Source organism: Octopus bimaculoides, chromosome 6 (genome assembly GCF_046866305.1).
Source record: "Octopus bimaculoides isolate indiv1 chromosome 6, ASM4686630v1, whole genome shotgun sequence".
NCBI lineage: Eukaryota > Metazoa > Mollusca > Cephalopoda > Octopoda > Octopodidae > Octopus > Octopus bimaculoides.
Window position 1 is genome coordinate 41,950,417 of NC_142933.1, and position 21,251 is coordinate 41,971,667.

The 21,251-nt window shown below is 36.8% G+C and overlaps 1 protein-coding gene across 2 annotated transcripts in view; it reads right to left on the reverse strand.

Moving 5' to 3' along the window:
- The window catches only part of LOC106869693 (NADPH--cytochrome P450 reductase), a 69,908-nt gene extending 48,792 nt beyond the window's left edge, over positions 1-21,116 (reverse strand). Inside the window, exon 1 of one of the 2 annotated variants that reach the window (XM_052968889.2) lies at positions 20,894-21,116. The gene's annotated coding sequence lies outside the window, so the exon portion shown is untranslated. Of the gene's footprint in view, positions 1-20,451; positions 20,512-20,893 lie in introns of those variants that run through there. The other variant, XM_052968891.2, reaches the window with a different exon arrangement.
- Positions 21,117-21,251: the final 135 nt, after the last annotated feature.

The window sequence follows — 21,251 nt, forward strand, 5'->3', positions numbered from 1 at the left end:
CATATGTATATGTGCTTATATGGGTACAGGTGTGTGTATGTGAGCACATATGTGGATACATAAATGTATGCATGTGCACATGTAAATGCAGGTATACTTGTGAATGTGTGTGTGTGTGTGTGCACAAGAGTGTGTCTATGTACATGAGTGTGTATGCATGTGTATCATTAATTTTACACACACTTTCCATGCTGGCATATCTGCGAGGGTATTATGTCTGCATATGTGTATGTCGTTTTAAAAAGGAAATAGAAAACATGAAAGATAACCAACAACAATAGGGAAAGGGAGAAAAGAAGTAGAGGTGAGAGGAGGATGTAAAGAAAGAATGAAGAGGGAAGAGAAGGAGCTGGATCAATACTTGATAGCAGTCAGGTCAGAACTGCAGACAATGGCATCAATTGTTTTCATTCAACAATAACTCTAAAGAATTACAGACCGAATCACTGAGACAGTAGTAACATTACAACATTGGACTAGATGATGCTTTAATGAATCTGGATCACAAACTTATCCCCAGGTCACATCCCACCATTCTAACTTCACTGATTCCATGGAGTCACCTAAACAATATAATTTTCATATGTTCTATCTATTTGCAAAATACCAGTCTCATTAAAAAAAAAATTTAATTAGCTTTGCACCCACTTTTACTTTTCATCTGAATAAGAAGTGCCAAACTTCAAAGACTGATAGAACAACATTATCTTTAAGACCACAAATCTGACACAAATGCTTGCATTTAAGGTACTCAAAGGCCAGGTCATGGAACTAAACTGGCAGATGGATTAAATCATTCACTCATGAAGAAGCATGGTTCTTCTGAAAGGTTTCCATATAATGTGTCCACCAAATTTCATTGACAAGACTTGGATGATCCAACTCTACAGTAAAAAGAGACATTTTCCCCCAAGATGCTATGCAATGAGATTGGACCTTAAAACATGTCACAGCAAAACAAACTTTTAATCACACAGTCATGCCTGACCCCATTAAGAGAAAAACAGTAATTACAAAAGTAGGACAAATGTTATTTACATAACAGAATATTGCTTTATTTTCTTCTGTATTCACTTTCAGTAATTGAAAATAATTTCTAATTACCAAAAATATGCAGGGAAAAGTACTGCTGAGAAAATTTAAAGATATCTCATTATTTTTTTTTCATTTTATTATTACTATTATTAAGGCAGTGAGTTGGCAGAATCATTAGCATGCCAAGTGAAATGCTTAGCAGTATTTCATCTGCTGCAATCTGCTGAGTTCAAATTCTGCCTAGATTGACTTTGCCTTTCATCCTGGGAGCGATGTGATTAACTGTCCCCCTCCCCATAAAAATCTAGGCCTTGTACCTATAGTAGAAAGGATTATTATTATTATTATTATTATTGAGTGAGAGAACAGTGCATGCCATCAAAGTGACACTGGGGTACAAATATACGAAGCCCAATATACCCATCGTGACTACCTATCTGATAAGGGTACGTCTGGCACATCCACCACAACCATATGTGCACAACATGGTGACCTTGCAGCGCATGACCTTGCAGGTGGGGCCCAGTTAGAGTTTTCTTCAGGTCAAGTAGCTCATCCCATTCAAAGGGTCCCTGAATACAGGTTGTTTAAGGATGATGAATGAAACACCCATGTCTCCGTAGGTGAATTATTCACACCCCAAAGAATTCCTCAACACATGACTATGATGCTTCCCCACAACTTCTGCTCGTCATCAGAGATGCACATATTGTCAGCCACCAAGGGGCATGCTCAACTAGTTATGGTTAAACAACTGACAAGCAAATCTGTGGTATTGAGCAGAATATTTGCTGTAGCCCTGGCAGTAATAGTTCCTGTTATTGAATTTAGCATTTAATTGAGAATAATAATAGGTTTATTAAATGTGGAACAAGAGAAGGAAAAGAGTAAGAAGAGAAAATGGATGTGTACTGTATATGAGTTAAGAGTACTTCATGAGCACATCAGTCCAGAGATACAGCATAAAAGATAAATATTGAAGACTGATGCAAGCAAACATCAGTTGGTTTAAATGTCACTCACAGCATCAGTTCTAGACCTATTAAAGAAGGTGATTAGTCAAAATAAATTCTAGTCTTCTATTAGGTTGTCAAGTATGAAATTTGTAGTAAGGTATATGGTAAATTTGACAGCTGCTCATTTTGTGCCATTATTATATTTTGACAATCTTTATTTTTTGCTAGAAAGCTGACACATCTATTTCTTTATTCAAACTCATTTTGCACTTTATAAGTATTTATAAATCATTTTTTTTTTTTGCTATTTTAGTTTAGAGATGGATAAGTCAGAAATTCGTACAGTTTTGAATATGAGTTCTTTCTTGGAAATACAGCATCACAGATAGCTTGGAATATCAATGGAGTATTTCATTCTAATGTTATACACAGCAGACAGTATCAAATTGGTTTGCAAAATTTCATTCTGGCAACTTTGACCTTACGAATGAGCAATGCAGTCAACCAGAAACAAGGGTGAATAATGACAAACTGAAAGCCACTGTCAAGTCAGATCCATCTCAAAGTGCCTGTGAATTATTGTTGTTGTTTGGTGTTAGCAAACAATATTGACTCACCTAGTTCAAATCGGTAAAGTGAAAAAGTTGGATAAGTGGGTTCCACATGAACTCAATGTCAATCAGAAACAGTAACGTTTGGAAGCCTGCATTATGCTACTTCCTCATCACAAAAGTGAATCATTTTTGAATCGAATTGTAACATGTGATGAGAAATGGATCCAATACACACAACTGTAAACATTCAGCACAATGGTTGGACAAAGATAAGCCACCAAAACACAGTCCAAAAAGCAAAATTCATCAAAAGAAACTGATGGTGTGTGTTTGGTGGTCTAGTGCAGGTGTGATCCATTATGATTTCATTAAACCTGACTCATTAATCACAGCCAAAGTATACTGCAGCCAACTGGACCAAATGATGCAGAAACTTACAAAAAACAGCCTAGATTAGTCAACACATCCACTCCTGTTTTATTGCAAGACAACACCAGACCACACGTCGCAAAAATGACATTGGCAAAACTACAGGAGTTGGAGTTGGAAGTTCTCCATCATCCACCATACTCACCTGATTTTGTCCCCACTGACTATCAGCCACTTCTTCTAGAACTTGGATAACTTTTTGATAGAAAAAAACTTAATTCTGACGATGCTGTAAAACAGGCCTTCCGAGATTTTATTGACTCTAGATTGCCATGCTTTTACAGTTCTGAGCTGGATAAGGTACCGCTGAAATGGCAAAAGTGTATTGACAATATAGGCGCATACTTTGATGAATAAAAAGATTCCTTGTATTTATAAAACATTAGCAACCTTTTTTTTTTCTACAAATTTCATACTTGATGACCTAATAATAACAATTTTCTACTTCGTCATTGTTTTCTGCCTTTACAAGTGCAAAAAGCATCCAGCTTTGTCTACTCCTATTCACCAAACATTCTTCACCTGATTACTTTATACAATACTGATCCAAGTTAGAATCACAATTTTTATAACCAGAAACACATATGAAATTACTTTAAGAAAAAAGCAAAATAAAATAGTTGTGCCCCAGTTTTACCAACAATCCATAGATAACATTTATCACATTTATCTAAATGTTTGTGAACTTTGTGGCTAAGAATTTACTACTGATAAAAAAAAAAACCAGATAAAGCGACAATTTTCTTTAGTGCACAGTCAGTGCACAGTTAATACTATGACACATAGCCATTTCATCATGCAGCTATGCACGTTGCACAGTGACACCTTTCTGTGCCACCATCCTATTGCATAGCCAGCCCACATAAAAGGCACCCATGCCGGCTGTGCAAAGAGGGTACCCATGCAGGTGGCACATAGTGAGCAATTGTACCAACATACCAACAACACACAATGGGCTCCCAAGCCAGTGGTGTGTAAAGGACTCCCATGCCAGTGGAGCATAAGGAGCTCCTATGCAAATGGCACATGTAAAGCACCCATACCAATGACACCCAGTACACTCTATAAAGTGGTTGGCATTAGGAAGGGCTTCCAGCCATAGAAACCAAGCCAAAACAGACGACTAGAGCCTGGTGCAGCTCTCCAGCTTACCAATTCCCGTTTAACCATCTAACCCATACAAGCATGGAAGATAGACATTAAATGCTGATGGTGATATATTATAAAGCTATCCACATGTGTTAGGTATGTCTAAGTGGTCAAGAAGCTCACCTTGCAACCACATGATTTCAGGTCCAGTTCTACTGTATGGTAGCTTAGACAAATGTCTTCTACAAAAGCCCCAAGCCAACCAACGCTTGCCTTGCGAGTGAATTTGTAGATCAAAATTGTGTAGAAGCACATCGTGTGTGTGTGTGTGTGTGTGTGTGTACACATACATACACATATCACCATCATCATTTAACATCTGTTTTCCATGCTGGCATGGGTTGAATGGTTTGACAAGAACTGGCAAGTCAGAGGACTGCACCAAGCTCTTATTGTCTCTTTTGATATGATTTGGACAAGTTGAACGCCCTTGATAGTGTCAACCATTTTTATAGTGAGTGTTTTTTCTTTTCATGGTATAAGTACCAGCAGGGTCACTAAGCAACTTGCAAAACAAAGTCCACTCAAGTGAGGGGGAGTAGTATTGAGGGAGGTAGCCTCGTGCCAGTTGTTGAGAGGATAAAAGAATAACAGAGGGAAAGAGATAGGTGTCTTGCAGTAAAAGAGACAAGGATACCCCAGTTGGAGATGGAGAAAGTGAAAGAGAGACTTAGAGAGAGAAAGATAGGATTAGACTGGGTAAGTGGGCAGGGGAAGGACAGGGGGGAGTTTTCATAAGAATATGAGGAGAGATGATTAGAGATGGGACAGAGATGACTATAGTAAGTGACAGTGAGAGATTTAGGAGTGGCTCAGTGTGGCGTTAGTTTATCTTAGATATGGAGAGGCATTGGGAGTGATAGAAGATAAAAGGGGTGATAGGGCTGGAGTGTAGTAAGAAAGAGAGGGTACAACTGGAAGAAGACAAGTTGGAATGAAAGTGATTCTGGGGGGGTGAGGTGGGGGAAGAAAAAGGACCGTAATGAAAGGGGTGATGTAGTATGTGCCTATTCTACTCTCAGGTGATTATGGTAGATAAATAATACCACCACAGATGAAGTGATGAATGTTAGGGAATGAGATGTGGATGAAAAACTTTACGGTGGGGTGGGTGCAATAAGAATCGAGGTGGGGATTGAGAATGGAGGTTTGTGTGTGTGTATTTGTATTCATCCCACCACTGCTTGAGAACAGGTGTTGGTTTGTTTATGTCCCCACAACATTATCAGTCCAGCAAAAGAGACCAATGGAATAAGCACCAGACTTAAAAAATAAATATTACAGTCAATATGTTCGACTGAACCTTTCAAGGTGATGCTCCAGCAAGGCAGCAGTCTAATGACTGAAACAAGTAAAACATAAAGGATAAACGTATTCTACGGTCCAGAACAGCACTCAATAACTAAATGTAGTTAACACTAAAATGCAGACGTAACTCCTCTCAAGAGAGCTCAAATTGTACTCTTACAAATGGTTGTATGTATAGAGAATATACAACCACTCCCTATAAACTCTTCAGTTTTCGGCCTCTAATACACTGCCATGGAAACTTATAATACTTCCTAGTTACATTCCAAAGGCTGGGTTTCCTTTTCAAAGGCAAAAGATACTTCAACTTTTAACAACTATCTCTAGACAAAACATAAACACATCACACATTAGTGTTCAACCATCATACACACACCTACCCAGACCATCTACTTGATAAGATGTACACACATCACCTCCTCATATTTTTTTTACCATTTTTGTCTTTATTTAAAAAAAAAATATTTATAACATTTGAAGACAGACAGCTGGCAGAATTGTTAGCACACTAGGCAAAATGCTTACCAGCATTTCATTTAGCTTTACGTTCTGAATTCAAATTCAGACAAAGTCAACTTTTCCTTTCATCCTTTTGCGGGTCAATAAAATAAGTGCCAGTTGAACACTGGGATCGATGTAATCAACTTATCTCCACCTCCAAAATTGCTGGTCTTGTACCAAAATTTGAAATCAATATTTCTAATATTTGATTGACCATACATTACTTCCAGTGTAATTAGGAATGCCACAGAATCTTATATCCTATCTCCAACATTTCACCTATTTCCTCTCAACTTCATGACCTCAACTCTCTCACTTTCTTAAGGATGAAACCAACCCAAAATTGAGCCTTACAAGTGACCTTTTGTCCTCCAACCTAAGAGATAGAAATTACCCTTCCAACCCAAGCCAGCATGGAAAGCAGATGTAAAACGATAATGAACAATGAAGATGATGACTATGTTTAAATCAGTTTGGTCTTCAATCATCGTTACTAATTAATTGAATTTGAACTAGGAACCTTTATTTCTAAATTAAAGATAAAACTAGAAACCTTTATTTCTAAATGAAAGATAACATTTTTATCAACTATGCTACTGATTCATATGTTAGTGGTATAGTTTAGAAATAAAGGATCAAAGTTCAAATCTAGTTTGGTACCATGTATGTATCAGGGACATGCTATTAAGTTAGGCAATACTTACTGAGACTAAAATTATAAAGATTAATTATTAAATATAAAGTAAATGATGCCAATTCATTATAAAAACGTTAAAATATTGTCATGTTATTCAATGTAATTAATTCAATAAATGCTTAGTATTTTGATGTTAGACAGGCACTATTTCTCATATCTCTAAATCTCATGCATGGATACATACACACACAAGAGTGATGCTATTGTAGTCTACCCATCGTACCTGCTTGGATTGGCACTCCGTTGGTTACGACGACGAGGGTTCCAGTTGATCCAATCAACGGAACAGCCTGCTCATGAAATTAAAGTGCAAATGGCTGAGCACTCCACAGACACGTGTACCCTTAACGTAGTTCTCGGGGAGATTCAGCACGACACAGAGTGTGACAAGGCTGGCCCTTTGAAATACTTGTACAACAGAAACAGGAAGAAAGAGTGAGAGAAAGTTGTGGTGAAAGAGTACAGCAGGGTTCGCCACCATCCGCTGCCAGAGCCTTGTGGAACTTTAGGTGTTTTCACTCAATAGACACTCACAACGTCCGGTCTGGGAATTGAAACCGCGATCCTACAACTGCGAGTCCGCTGCCCTAACCACTGGGCCATTGCGCCTCCACTCCTGCTTGGATTATATCAGGGCTAAACATAAATGGCCCAGAAAGGAGAAAGCGGGCAGCCACGATGCATGCACGAAACACAACCCGACTCTTCCCCTTTTCCCTTGAGCACTCACTGCCCACAGCTAGGACTGCTAGCTCTTTCTTTGTTTCAGCACCCTACACATGGTGTCATGATGCCACTCTCACAATAGGTATCATCTGACAATATATTCACTCACTCTGTTTTTGTTTAAACTGTACAAGCCAGAATGCCATAATATCATGCAATGGATCTCTAATAAAAATAAAAATTATTATATTCAGTGAGTGTTTATTCTTCATTTACATGCAGCCCACACATCTAATCAGCACATTGCCAAACTAGCAATGAAAACATTCATATACTCACTAAAGTGGTGAACCCGACATTGGAGAAAAGCAAGACATTTCTCACATGGCAATACAGAGCATCATAACATTTCTTTCACCAGACTCACACACTCGGCAAGTAACAATGGCTTCACCTTCCATAGCTGCTGTTTCTCAACTACCTGTGCCTATTTTCACCGAAGGCATTTCCATTTGCTGCTGTTGTCCATAGACATTTTGGACCTCGATGTGGATTCTGTGTTACACCAACAGTGTGGTTCTAAATGGAAACCTCTTGCGTTCTTTTCAAAACAGCTCAAACTAGCCCAAACCTGTTACAGTACTTTCAGTTGTGAACTGATCGCCATCTTCCTCACAGTCAAACATTTCCAGCACATGCTGGAAGGCAGGAATTTCACGATCTACACTAATCACAAGCCGCTGTCCTTTGCTTTGCAAGCCCAACAAATTCTCACCCTGAGATACATATTGCTTGGATTTCATTTCCCAATTCACCAGTGATATCCAGCACGTTCCTGGAAAAGAGAATATCGCTGCTAATGCCTTGTCTCGTTTATTGACTCCATATTCTCATCTGCCGAGATCAATTTGGATACCATGGCTAAAGATCAACCATGAGTAGAAGACACAGATAACAAACCAGAGTTCTCTCCCTTTGACATTCAACAACTACCTGTGACACCTTTTGAGATTCTTTGTGATATCTCCACCAATTGCCCTTGTTCATTTGTGCCCAAGAACCACAGACGCTGAGTGTTTTCTGCGCTACATAACATCTCCCCACCTGGTATTACTACAACTTTTAAGCTAATTTCAACTCGTTTCATCTGGCCCAACATGAGGCGAGATATCACCAAATGGACCAGGAACTGCCTGCCTTGCTAGAAAGCAAAGGTTCACAGGCATATCAAAGCATCGCTGGGAACATTCACCCATCCCGACGCTCGTTTCCAGTATATCCATATAGACCTTTAAAAACACTGGCCCTTGAGTCAGGGATATACGTACTTGTTGACATGCATAGACCATTTCTCATGATGGCTGGAAGCCATGCTCATCACAGATATGTCATCACCAACTGTGACTCAGGCACTCTTATCGGGTTGGATTTCTCAAGACAGAGGTCGGCAATTTGAATCTCAACTTTTCTATGATCTGACAAAAATTCTCCCTTGGAATTTACTACAACCAACAAGATAGTGTCTTTTAACAAAGCCACAAGGAAGGCAAACAACAACCATTTTTGTAATCTCATATAAAAATCCCATGACACAGTACATAGAGTTTGTCAAGGAAGTAATAGGAGCAGGGATCATTTGTTAACTTAATAATCCTTTCTACTAAAAGCACAAGGTCTGAAATTTGGGAGGAGGAAGAGACTAGTCAATTACATCAACCCCAGTGTTTCACTGGTACTTAATTTATCAACCCCAAAAGGACAAGAGACAAAATCAACCTCGGCAGAATTTGAACTAAGAGCGTAGTGATAGGCAAAATGCCACTAAATATTTCGCCCAGCATGCTAATGATTCTGCCAGCTCGCCACCTTAGTTTGTCAACCTAATACTGCAAAGACAAAAGGACTCCCCCACCCCTCAGTAAAAAATCTGAAAGAAGATGATGCTTAAATACTTATCAGTCTCCATAATAGCATCTCCATATAGCTGGTTATCTTGTACAAAACAACTGTGAATGACATGAAAACTTCATCTAATGCACCTAACATATTACAAGATGTTAAGGCAATACTCAGAATTGACCATAAGGTGATACATAAAGTGAAAGGAAGGTTCTAACATTGAGAATACAGATGCATATGATGGCTGTTAATATTCTTAGAGAATCTAAGGAATTTGGAAATGAGTTGTTGTTAATGAAGAGCTGTTAGCTAAATAAAAGTATTGTCTTCAATATAAATATTCTATCAGTCACTGTTATGTGATTAAGAAGTAGCTTTGCAGCCATATGATCCTAGATTTGATTTCACTAAATGGAAATTGGAAGACTGGAACTGCAGAAGTCCAGTGTGTGTGTATACACATGCATCTGAATGTATATATGTCTATCTTTTACCAAAGCATATCATGAAGGATGAAAACAAAATTTGATGAGAAACATGAAAACTGATGGTCTGTGAGCCAAGACACTTGAGATATTCATTTTGTATCCATTGACAGAGAGTCCCCTGTCACTCTCAGAAATCCAGTAAACCAAGAATCTGTCCATTGGAGTTCACCATGAACAGCTTAAAAATTAACTATCGAGGATAATGCTCTGTGTCATAAGACCCAAAATATTCTGAATTGGAAGGCAGGGGTTTGTCTGAACTCATTTGAGCACTTATGCTCAGTAACATTAACAGTCAATCGGTGAAGGCTATGGTCAGTCCTTTTTCTCAGGCTTAAACCAATAATAGAGAAGCATTAAAAAAGAAGTATAAAATGCTAACTATGAGAGGTTGTTAAATTAAGACTGAGAAGAATAAAAGAAGTCTTATTCCATGTGCAATCATCAGAGGTTAGTTAACCAATGAAGAACATGAAAAAAAGAGGTTTTTGACAGCTCCAAATATCAAGCAATTACTGACTTACATAGTTAATTAAGTCGTGCAAGCTGTTATCCACTGATACAAAAACAGAAGACGAGTAATTATATGGGTTTTGCATTTATGGGTCAAGTCTCAAAAATAGTTGATTTTTATCAAAGTTAGTATAAAATTGCTGATGATGTTGAGCTTCAGGCCAGCCCTGACTGAGTGAATCTATGATCAAAGACATTCCAACCGTGACAATTTCATCTCTTTCTCAAACAATATATTTAGGACTACGTAATCCAGTGTGTCCATTCTCTTTTAAAGATGGCTAAGTGCAATACAAGGAAGATTTGGTTATTTCTAATAGATTGTAGAGCCATGAAACAGCTCCTTCATTTGCTCAAGTTAGTATAGGATAGTGTTAGCTAGGATAAAATTCAGTTTGTGGTTTGTACTAGGGCAAAGAAACACATATCATATTTCTAGTAAAACTAGAATGTGAAAATAAAACAACTTCACATTCATTGATCTAGAGAAGGCCTTTTGCTAAATTCCACACTGTTGGAAAAATTAAGAGACATGAATAACTTCTGAGAGTATTTTAAGCTGCATAAACGGTTGTTGTAAGCAAGATAAATTCAATTGGGTATTTATAGCTCTCCTGCTATTCATTATTGGTTTTAAGAAATGACGCAAAAGTTAAAACACCACTGAAAACATTAGACTAGATAACACCACACTCCCTTGTACTAAACGTTTACTCACAAACAACTAGTACAAAGAGAAACACACTATATAATGTTGTGCATTGACAGAAACTGTTAGAATAAATATTTCAATATCATTCCTCAACATTTTAACATCTACATAGATAAAATATATAGAAGTGTTGATTCAATTAACTACTCCCTACTGGAACCTCCACCTCTCCTCAACACTATACAAACTAAAAGATAGAGTACTTTGTAATTTACAAAACAATATATAATTATAATATGAAGAAATCTGATAAAGCATTCAACTGGAGATAATCTTATTTTCATTTAATAGAGAAAATCTTGGCCTATTTCTTGCTATGTTCTCCTCTATTTTACTTCATTTATTCTTGCTCTAAAAAGCACTGGTGATAGTATCATGCAAAAAGCACTGGTGATGGTGACACTTAAAAAAGCACCCAGTACACTCTGTAAAGTGGTTGGTGTTAGACAGGGCATTCAGCTGCAGAAACCAAGCTAAAACAAACTATGAAACCTAGTGTAGCCCCTGGCCTTATCAACTCCTGTCACGCCGTCCAACCCATGCCAGCATGGAAAATAGACATTAAATGATAATGATATCATGACTCACAGTAGCTGGAACATTAAGGACCTATGCAACTGATAAATTCCAAAAGTTCTAACTTTACTACAGCCCCTTTGATATACACTTGTGCAAGGCACCTAATTCTTATTTCAGTTGCTTGGCTGACAACAGGTTCCATTCTAATTTCATTGTAGAGTGCTAAGCTGTAGATGGGTCATATGATAATGAAATCAATAGTTAAAACTAAAATGTCCTGCCCATTTAAACATTCAGCTGTAACAGCAAACAAAAAAAAATTAAAACAGAGATACATAAATTGATACTTGAATATATGGATGTAAATCCACCATCAGGTTTAAGACAACCACCTGGCCTTTAACCGTCTTTAGCAGAGTCCACTCTATTGTAGCCTTGAACTTGATCAAAAATCAATCAACTGGACACAAAGGAGCAGGGCTTCTGAAAGAAATTTTATCACGGATAAAAGTTCTGCCCGCCTTTCACTCCCCAAGTCAGCCAACTCACCAATATTTTTTTTTTTTGCTAATTTTGGCACAAGGCCAACACTTTTAGGAGGAGTGAGTAAGTTTGATGTAATCATCAACCCCAGTGCTCAATAGGTACTTATTTTATCAACCCTGAAAAGGTGAAAAGCAAAGTCAGCCTCTGCAGCATTTGAACTCAGAACATAAACAGCAAGAAGAAATGCTGCTAAACAGTTCATCTGATGTGCTAATGATTCTGCCAATTCATTGCCTTAATAATAAGAATAATAATACTCTTTCCATCTATAAGGACAAAGCCTGGAATTTTTTGTGGGGAGGGGAAATTGGTTGCATTGAACTCAGCATTTGACTGGAACTTATTTTCTCAACCCAAAAGGATGAAAGGCTAAGTTGACTTTGGCAGCAATTGAATGCAGGATAAAAAGTCAGAAGAAATGCTACTAAGCATTTTGTCCAGCACAGTAAAGTCTGCTCACTTGCCACCCTAATAATTCTTTCTACTATAGATACAAGGTCTGAAATTTCAGGAAAGTGGGTAAGTCCATTACTTCAACCCCAGTGCTCAATCGGTACTTATTTTATTGAACCCAAAATGGTGAAAGTTAAAGTCAACCTCAGTAGAATTTGAACTCAGAACAGATGAAATGTTGCTTAGCATTCTGTCAGATGCACTTATGATTTTCTAAGGTCACTGCTTTCATAATAATAATAATAATAGTTTCTGCCAAAGGTACAAGGCCTCGAATCTGGGGGAGGGGGTTACTTGAATCAATACTTTATTTTACTGAACCTGAAACAATGAATGCAAAATTTGAACTCAGAATGTAAAGAGACAGAACAAAAACTACAAACCACTTTTTCCAATGTTCTAACAACTCTGTCAAACAACCACACAAATAGCAAAATTTTACATAGGCAAGGTTAGAAATTTGAAGTAGGGGGAACATTCAATTATATCAAACCCTGTATTTGACTGGTACTTATGATTTGACAGGATCCAACAGGTCAGAGGATTGAGGTCTTGCTCCAATGTTTCAGTTTTGGCATGTACACACACACACACACACACACACACACACACACACACACACACTAAACTAGTTGGGCATGTAAGAGACACAACTGCCCTCCTAAATTTAGGCAAAGTAAGAAAAAAGTTTTAATTTAACAAAAAAAGGCCAACAAATTATCAGTGATAAATTAATTGCCAGTTAATAATCAAAATTCTTAATAAATAACCTTAAATTTGTCTCATCATGGCAAATAACACAAACGATTTTATTGTCAATACAGTGTACGTGCAGAATGCAGCAAGCAAATTCAGATTAAAAAAGAATACACTAGGATTGCTCTTGCCAGTCAGACTGACTTTCCTAACAGTGACTGTGTACCTTTTGCTTTTAAACACACACTATCAAACCTTTCAAATAAAGAAGGAACTGAAAATGATAAAAACTCTGCTACAGTCAGTCCCAAATGCAATTAAGAAAGGAGGAAGGTGGGTAGGAGTAGGGTTAACAGCTCTATACTAGCAATTTTCTATGTTATAACTGATATACCAAGAGAATGTAATAAACTGTTTCTGGTAATGAGAAGGAGTCCTCAGAAACTGCATATGAAGTAATATAGTGGAAGCTGAAAGGAAGTACTGACAGGCAGCTACACCTGGGGACAACTGCAATCCATTCCCAAAGATTACAACAGATGGAGAACTCTTGTTGGCACCCTATTCTCCATATGAAGTCAAAGGAATTGAAGAAAATACTGATAAAAGTGATATCTCTGTAACCCACACAACTTCCTGAGTTGTCACCGAGAACAATTTTGTTACCAGTGACAATCAGTGTAACATAAAAACTTCATATCTCAACAGAACCTGGGTCTTCTGAATCTGAAAATATTTTGAATAACAAAAATGAGAAATGAAATGAATGCAATCTTAGTTTCTCCCCTAGCTTCATAAACTCCACTAGACAATAACACTGAAACAGACCAAATCAACTGATCTTAATACAGGATACATCAAAGGTATTTGATAAGGAGTTTAGTTTGAGAGAATTCAAAAGTTAATGATTTAAACATTATGCTTGGCTTACCTAAATAAATATCCAGCTTTATGCTGTTTTTGTAAAGTACTTACACTTTGTAAATACTTAATTATTAAAACAAGACAAAACAGTTTGTAAAGAAAGTGAAAAATATCTTTAGTAGACCGTGATGAAACTAAGTAAATACAGAGAACAAAAAAAAGATAAAATCCATGTTAGAAAAACTGATTACTGTATGAAAACAACAAGTAGAGTGGAACAAGGAATACTTGAAAATTATCACCAAAGTGCTACTGATCATGTTAACATCCACTTTTCCATGCTTGCAGGAGTCCAACACAATTTGTTAAGGCAGATTTTCTACAGCTAGATGCCTTCATGTCACCAACTTTTACCTATTAGCAAGCAAAGTAATAGCTCCCTATGAGCAGACATGCCTTTCACAGAAGACCAGAAACAAACAACAAGACAAGGATACACAACATACATACAGGGCTTCTTTCAGTTTCCATTCATCAAATCCACTTGCAAGGCTTTGATCAGCCTGAGGCTATAGAAGCTACCCAAGATGCAGTGCAGTGAAACTGAACAGCAAGACCATATGGTTGGGAAGCAAGGTTCTTAACTAAACAACTATGCCTGCACCTATACTCATATGCACCTATGACTTCATATTTCAATGAAGTCATACAGTAACTTAGACAAAGCTTCCATTATCAACTTTTTGGAACTTCTATTATATCTTTGGTCTTAAGATATGCAACACCTTCTACAGAATGAAGTACTCACAATAAGCTGGTCAAAAATGTACCTGGGAAGTTGGAGATGAAGGTTGACAAAATTGATGGAGAATACTTTGATGGAGCAGCAAATGTGAGGAATCTTCATAGTGATTTGGCAACAAGAATAAAGGAGTCTTCTCTGCTTCCTATCTATGTCCATTGTTATGGGAACCTCCAAAATCTTGGTAGCCAAGATACTATAACAGGATGTTGAACACACACACACCCCGCCCCTACAATCCTTTAGGAACTACTTAGAGCTGCTACAACTTTCTAGAGTACAGTACCAAACAACATGCTCTTTGAAAGAATCATGGTCAGTGAAAGAGGAAGTTCAAAATGTAACAAGATGGTCTTGTAGGTATCTATATATATAAAAATGAGAAAGTGTGTGTGTGTGTGTGTGTGTGTGTGTGTGTGTGTGTGCGTGTGTTCCCCTAAAACTCGAGAACTACACAACCAATTTCATTCAAATTTAACACATGTCTTACTTAGGGTTCCGGTTGTGTTTTAGTCAAAACAAATTTTTAACTTCTTGCATAGTTCGAGCCCACAGCAACATCATATCTCCTCCACTATTTAAGTATTACGTGTCAAAAGTGAAACAAAAACTCTCATGTCAAATACTTTCACTTCAAAAATGAAACTATTCCACTAACTGAAACAATCACATTTCGATACTGTAATGACAGATACTTTCACTTTAATGGTGTGTGTGTGTGTGTGTGTGTGTGTGTGTGTGTGTGTGTGTGTGTGTATATATATATATATATGCATATACAGAGAGAGAGAGAGAGAGAGAGAGAGATGTATATGTATACATATACATGTATATGTACACGTATATGTATAGATATAGATATAGATCTAGATCTATATGCATACAGATATCTATACATATATACACCCATACACACACACATATATATGCACACAAATACACACATTAGTAATTTGTTTTCTTATCCAAAACTACGTCAAAAGTATTGAATGGATCTTTAAGAAATTTGGAAATTATATTCTATGCATAATGGCCATAACCCCCATGAAAATTCATATATTTTTGATGTTGATGAAATTTTAACCATACAGATTACACACAAATAAAGTAATATTTCTAAAATTTTTTCTTAGAAGTTACAAAGACCCCTTCATGGGGACTTCACACCCTCAATTTAGTCATTTTTCCTAAGCAAAGACGAATACAGTTGTACCATTGGTAGCTATAGGGTCACCCGAACATAACAGATGAGCATTATTTGTAATTCAACGGTACAACAGTGTAAGACTATCCTTTCAGATATACTTACATTGTGATTTCTGCAATGTGGTGCATAAATTGTCAAGTAAATGAGACTCATCTTTGCCTCCACTGATTCACTTGCAAAGTGATGAGTAAAATTATTTCGTTGCAGACCTCCTTTGAGTCTTTTTATTATCACTGTGACACACATAGTCCCCAGTTGGTAACATTGATTTCAAGGCCTTCCCAGATGAGTGACTGGTTGTTCTAAGACATTTATTGATTGTAAATATTTTCTGCCCAGTTACCTATCGGTAGAGTGGTCATTTGCAAACTCCAGAGGCGACACTTTCATTTCCCTTTACTCCAAACGTCACACATTGTTGTTTCTATTGAGTCATGCCCTTCCAATTGCTATAGATCCATAATGCATCTTAAAGCTGTACCTGTCACCTGTATGGTGAGGAATCCTACATTGGGGAGTAGTAACGACTAGGCTACGGTAGCTGACTGATTATCGTGTCCGTTGCTCTACTCATAGCAAGTAGACACGCTACTTCGCAAACTATCAGCTATTATTTTGTAAACAATGTTACGAAACTGTTCATGTTTTCGAAAGGATAGATCTGATTCTCACATCTCTGCTGGAGAAGATAGCCCTCTCTATTCTTCTTACAATTCGGCCTCTTTCGATCGGCTCTGCGGGTACGCGGCGGCGCCCGGCCGGCCGACCGTCTGCCTTTCAATCGGCTGCGGTTCGGGGTGCGGGTATCATTCGTCTTTTGCTTTCCTGTAGCTTTGCTCTCTTTTACAAACCCAGTGAACATACATATATTTCCTATTTTAAAGAAATTCAAACAATACATATTACACACAAGTTAAAAAGATTCCCAACAATTAAACTTCTCTGGTTGACATTAATACACCCATCACCAATAGGGGCCTTAACTCCCACAATTTTCAGCTCCATGAGCTCCATTTTTCAGGAGCAAAATTCTTTTAAGGTCCATGTAGTGTCTTAGGCCAAAAAAATTTTTAACTTTCTGCATAGTTCGAGCCCACAGCAATATCTTATCTCCTCCACTATTTCAGTATTACGTGTCAAAAATGAAACAATAACATCACTCTACTGTAATGTCAGATACTTTCACTCTAACACTGAAACTATTCCACTATTTCAGTATTACCTGTCAAAAGTGAAACAATAACATGTCGCTACTGTAATTTCAAATATTTTCACTTTAATATTTTCCATTTCATACTGAAACTATTAAAGTGAGACTATACTCTCACATATATACAGGCATACTATAAGACCCAAGTAAAAACATACCCAACAATTCAACTTCTCTGGTTGACATTAACACCCCCACCCCCAATAGGGGCCTTCATTCCCACATTTTAGAGCTCTATGAGCTCCATTTTGCAGGAGCAAAATCTTTTTTACAGGTTCCAGAACACTGAAATTTTGGAATATGCACATAAAGATCAATAGTATGGGATACATGTCTCATGATTAGAATTTTTTTAGGGTGTGTAAAGAGGGAAAGAACCCTCATGTGCAATTTTGATGAAATTCGAATCATATGTATTCCAGTTCCTTACAGAAAATATAACAGAAAAGTCTCATTTTTCAATTGCATGTAACACGGGCAACGCCGGGTATCTCTGCTAGTGGTAAAATAAAAGCATTTATCTCAGATAATAAAAGCATTGTTTGACTTAAGAAATGATCAAGACCTAAGACATAAAAAGACAATTGTACATTATTGAATGTCTTATAAGATTTTGACTTCTTAGTTGCATTGTTTGTAATAATAACATTGTTAAAGACAGGCAACCTCAGCAAGTACCTGTAAGGAAAGGCTGGATGTTACAACGGCTAGATGAACAACCACAAGGAAAACTCTTATTAACTAGACATGAAAACTTTTTAATTTTGGAAATGTACTGAAAAGTTAAGTGAAACTAAACTGTCATAGGCATCATCCCAAGTACATGATTCTGATCCAAGGAAGCAGTTCCATGGATCAACAAAGAAGTTCCACCGGATCAGACTAACAAAGGCTTTCATCACTGACTGAATAAGATTTTTGTGGAAATGGAATTGCATTTTAATGGCAATGACCAAAACATAGTCGGTACTCATTATTATATTATCATTAATTACCTGATAAGCAATATCAACTTGTTGCATCATACTATGGTGTTGATATAGGTCTGAAGGCAGTAACGGCAATCTAAACACAATTTGTTACAGACTATATAATACATCCATCAGATTCTCAGGCAACTTCAGACAGTGGTGTTGAAATTGTTTACAAGAACAATTTTCATTATGTTACAGTCTGAGTTCAAATTCGACCATGGTTAACTTTACTTTTCATCCTTTAAGGGGCGATAAAACAAGTACCATTTGAATACTGAGGTCAATGTAATCGACTCACACTCCCACCCCGAAGTTGCTGGCCTTGTGCCAAAACTTAAAACCATTATGTAATGCCAGTCTTTAACAAAATGGTTGGTATTTTGGCAACTATTCCTGCTACACCACATTCTGCAGAACACATTTCTAGTAGCTTCAGATGAATTGAGACACGTCTGAAGGGTATAATGGGTAAAACCTGACTACGCAGTACTGGCAATATTATATATTGTGCAAAAGTATGTCAACATGCATATACTGAAAGTGTTAAATAGTGGAAAACAGAAACAATATTTCTTTTATATTGTGCAATTTGAGTTAATTGTACCATTGGTTGATAAAAAGTTTTTCTTTTGATTAAAAATTAATGCCTGTGTGTTTCAATATCTACTGCAATGCAACACAAATTTGGTCTTGCATAAGATAGCTGTGAAAAAGTTTGCTCAAATCACATGGATTCATATTCAATCACATAGCATGGCACTTTGGGAGATTGTCTTCTATTATAGCCTTTGGTTAATCAATACCTTGCGAGTGGAACACGTGTGTGTATGCGCGCAAAGTCTTCGCACTGACACCACTTCAACAGAGGTGATGTTTAGTCCTTCAAGACCTCTGCTGTTCGACTTACAAAGATTTAGAATGAAACTGTTGAATTGTTGGGATCAGCAAGAGCACCTAGCCTTTGGATAATAAGCAACAAGTCTCGAACACCCCATGCACGCATGAAAAATAGCAAACGTAAAAACGATAATGAAACGAAATTGCGGTTTTTATTGCTGCTGTAAAGCAAGGATAGAAAACTATATTCTAATATATTTAATAATTTACACACAGTAATTGGTCATAATTGTTTAAAGTGCACTTTTAAACCTCAGTTCTTTTATTTATTTTTCAGATTCTGAATCTCATGTTCAAAACACGTAACCAAAGACCCTTCTAAAGACGGTATGGTTAAAGAATAAATCTATTTTAGAAGAAGGATTTTAAATTCATGCTCAAATGAACAAAGATAATTGAAGAGGAAGCATAAATTAACTGAAATAAAATATTCGTAAATTAAACGAATAATTTATTAGTTATAATCATGTTTTCTTTGTATTTTTTCGGGGTGAGGGACTAGGACTCTTGTAGTTAGTTCTTTTTTTGTACCAGCTAAAAAAAAAGATCTTGTAAGTTTTAGAAGAGTCAAAGTGATATAATGGAAATAAGTTTATTTCCACCAACGAAGAATAGAAATCATATGCAAGGGCTTGTCAAAAGTTTAACGAATGCACTGACACCCATATATATAATCGAACGCTACGCAGCCTTGTCCACAGTAAGTCCATACATATATATATATATATATATATATATATATATATCCAAAAGGTTCGAGGTGCTTAGTAGAGTTTCGAATGAGAAACACAAATGATAAAAATGACGTTATATCAGTATGACAGTTTGATCAGGCAACTATAAACGGGAGCTTTGTAAAGATTTCTTTATTTGGTACAAGATCCGTAAGAAAAGAGGCGAATATTAAACATTTTAGAAACTGGTAAAATAGAATAACAATGCATCAGCAATTTTCATCCTCCTTCAAATCGCCGACATGTTATTTTGGGCTCTGTCCCATAACAATCCACTGCGAAATACTACAATTAGATGCTTCAGTCTGACATACTTTAGCCAAATCATCGTAAACTCACATCGCAAAATAAACTCATTCTAATCTAATTATTAATACAAGCATGCCATCCAAAACGTTCCATGAAACTAGTGGCTACTTAATTGTTTTATAGGACAGGACAACTCGCATAAAACGAGGGATCCGCCTTCACTTCTAACCAGAGGCCCGAGAGGTTCATATGTAGGACGACATTCCGCTCCGTCCATACAACTATCTTTGCTTACTCTGCGGCCACATCCGAACAACGCACTAAAATATTTAGTAAACATTTAAGGTTGAGTAAAAGTGATCGAACGAATAAAGTATTAGCGCATGTACGTACACGTGTATTTCAAGGCGGTTTGGTTCATTCATTTAAAGACGATGAAAATTGCTTTCCACAAGATACTGAGAGTTTATTTTCACATCAAAATACAAAACAAAATACAAGAGAAAATTTAAACAATAGGTACGTGTACGAAGATATTCGAACAGTGAACTTGTAGAAAACAACACGATGTAATTTTATTTAAAATAGTTTCATACACATACTTTTTGTCTCTATATATTGAAAGTATGTAATTACAAGTTAAGGTACTTTAGTTAGAAATACACTAACAAAATTAAATAACGGTACTACTAGTACCTTAAATTATTTAGTAGTTCCTTAAATTACTTATGTAATTGCGAGAAAGAGAGATTAACATACGAGATTTAAACAAAAGTTAATAATAAAATAGTAATACGGCGACGTAAAGGAAAGAACCATATCAATAAATACTCACTTTGTGCTGGTAATATTCCTGGTTCGGAGGCGAAACAAGGCAAAGAGACGTAAAATAATTTAAGTAATCAGAAAAAAAAATATAAGGTGTTTTAGACATCAATACATTATTTACTAAACAAGATACGAGTATGCGTGAAGCTTGGACAAAACTAGACTAACTATAAATGTATGGAAGCGATTGCTGAAACAGGATGGGAGTAATGATGGCCTCGACTAAAGTCGAAGTTTTTATTCAACCCCTCCACTACTACAACGACAGCCGCTACTATGAACTAAATTGAACTGTTGACGAATCTGCTCAAGATTATTATAATTACTACTACCACTACTACTGTCGTCTCAAAGTACTATTAGTA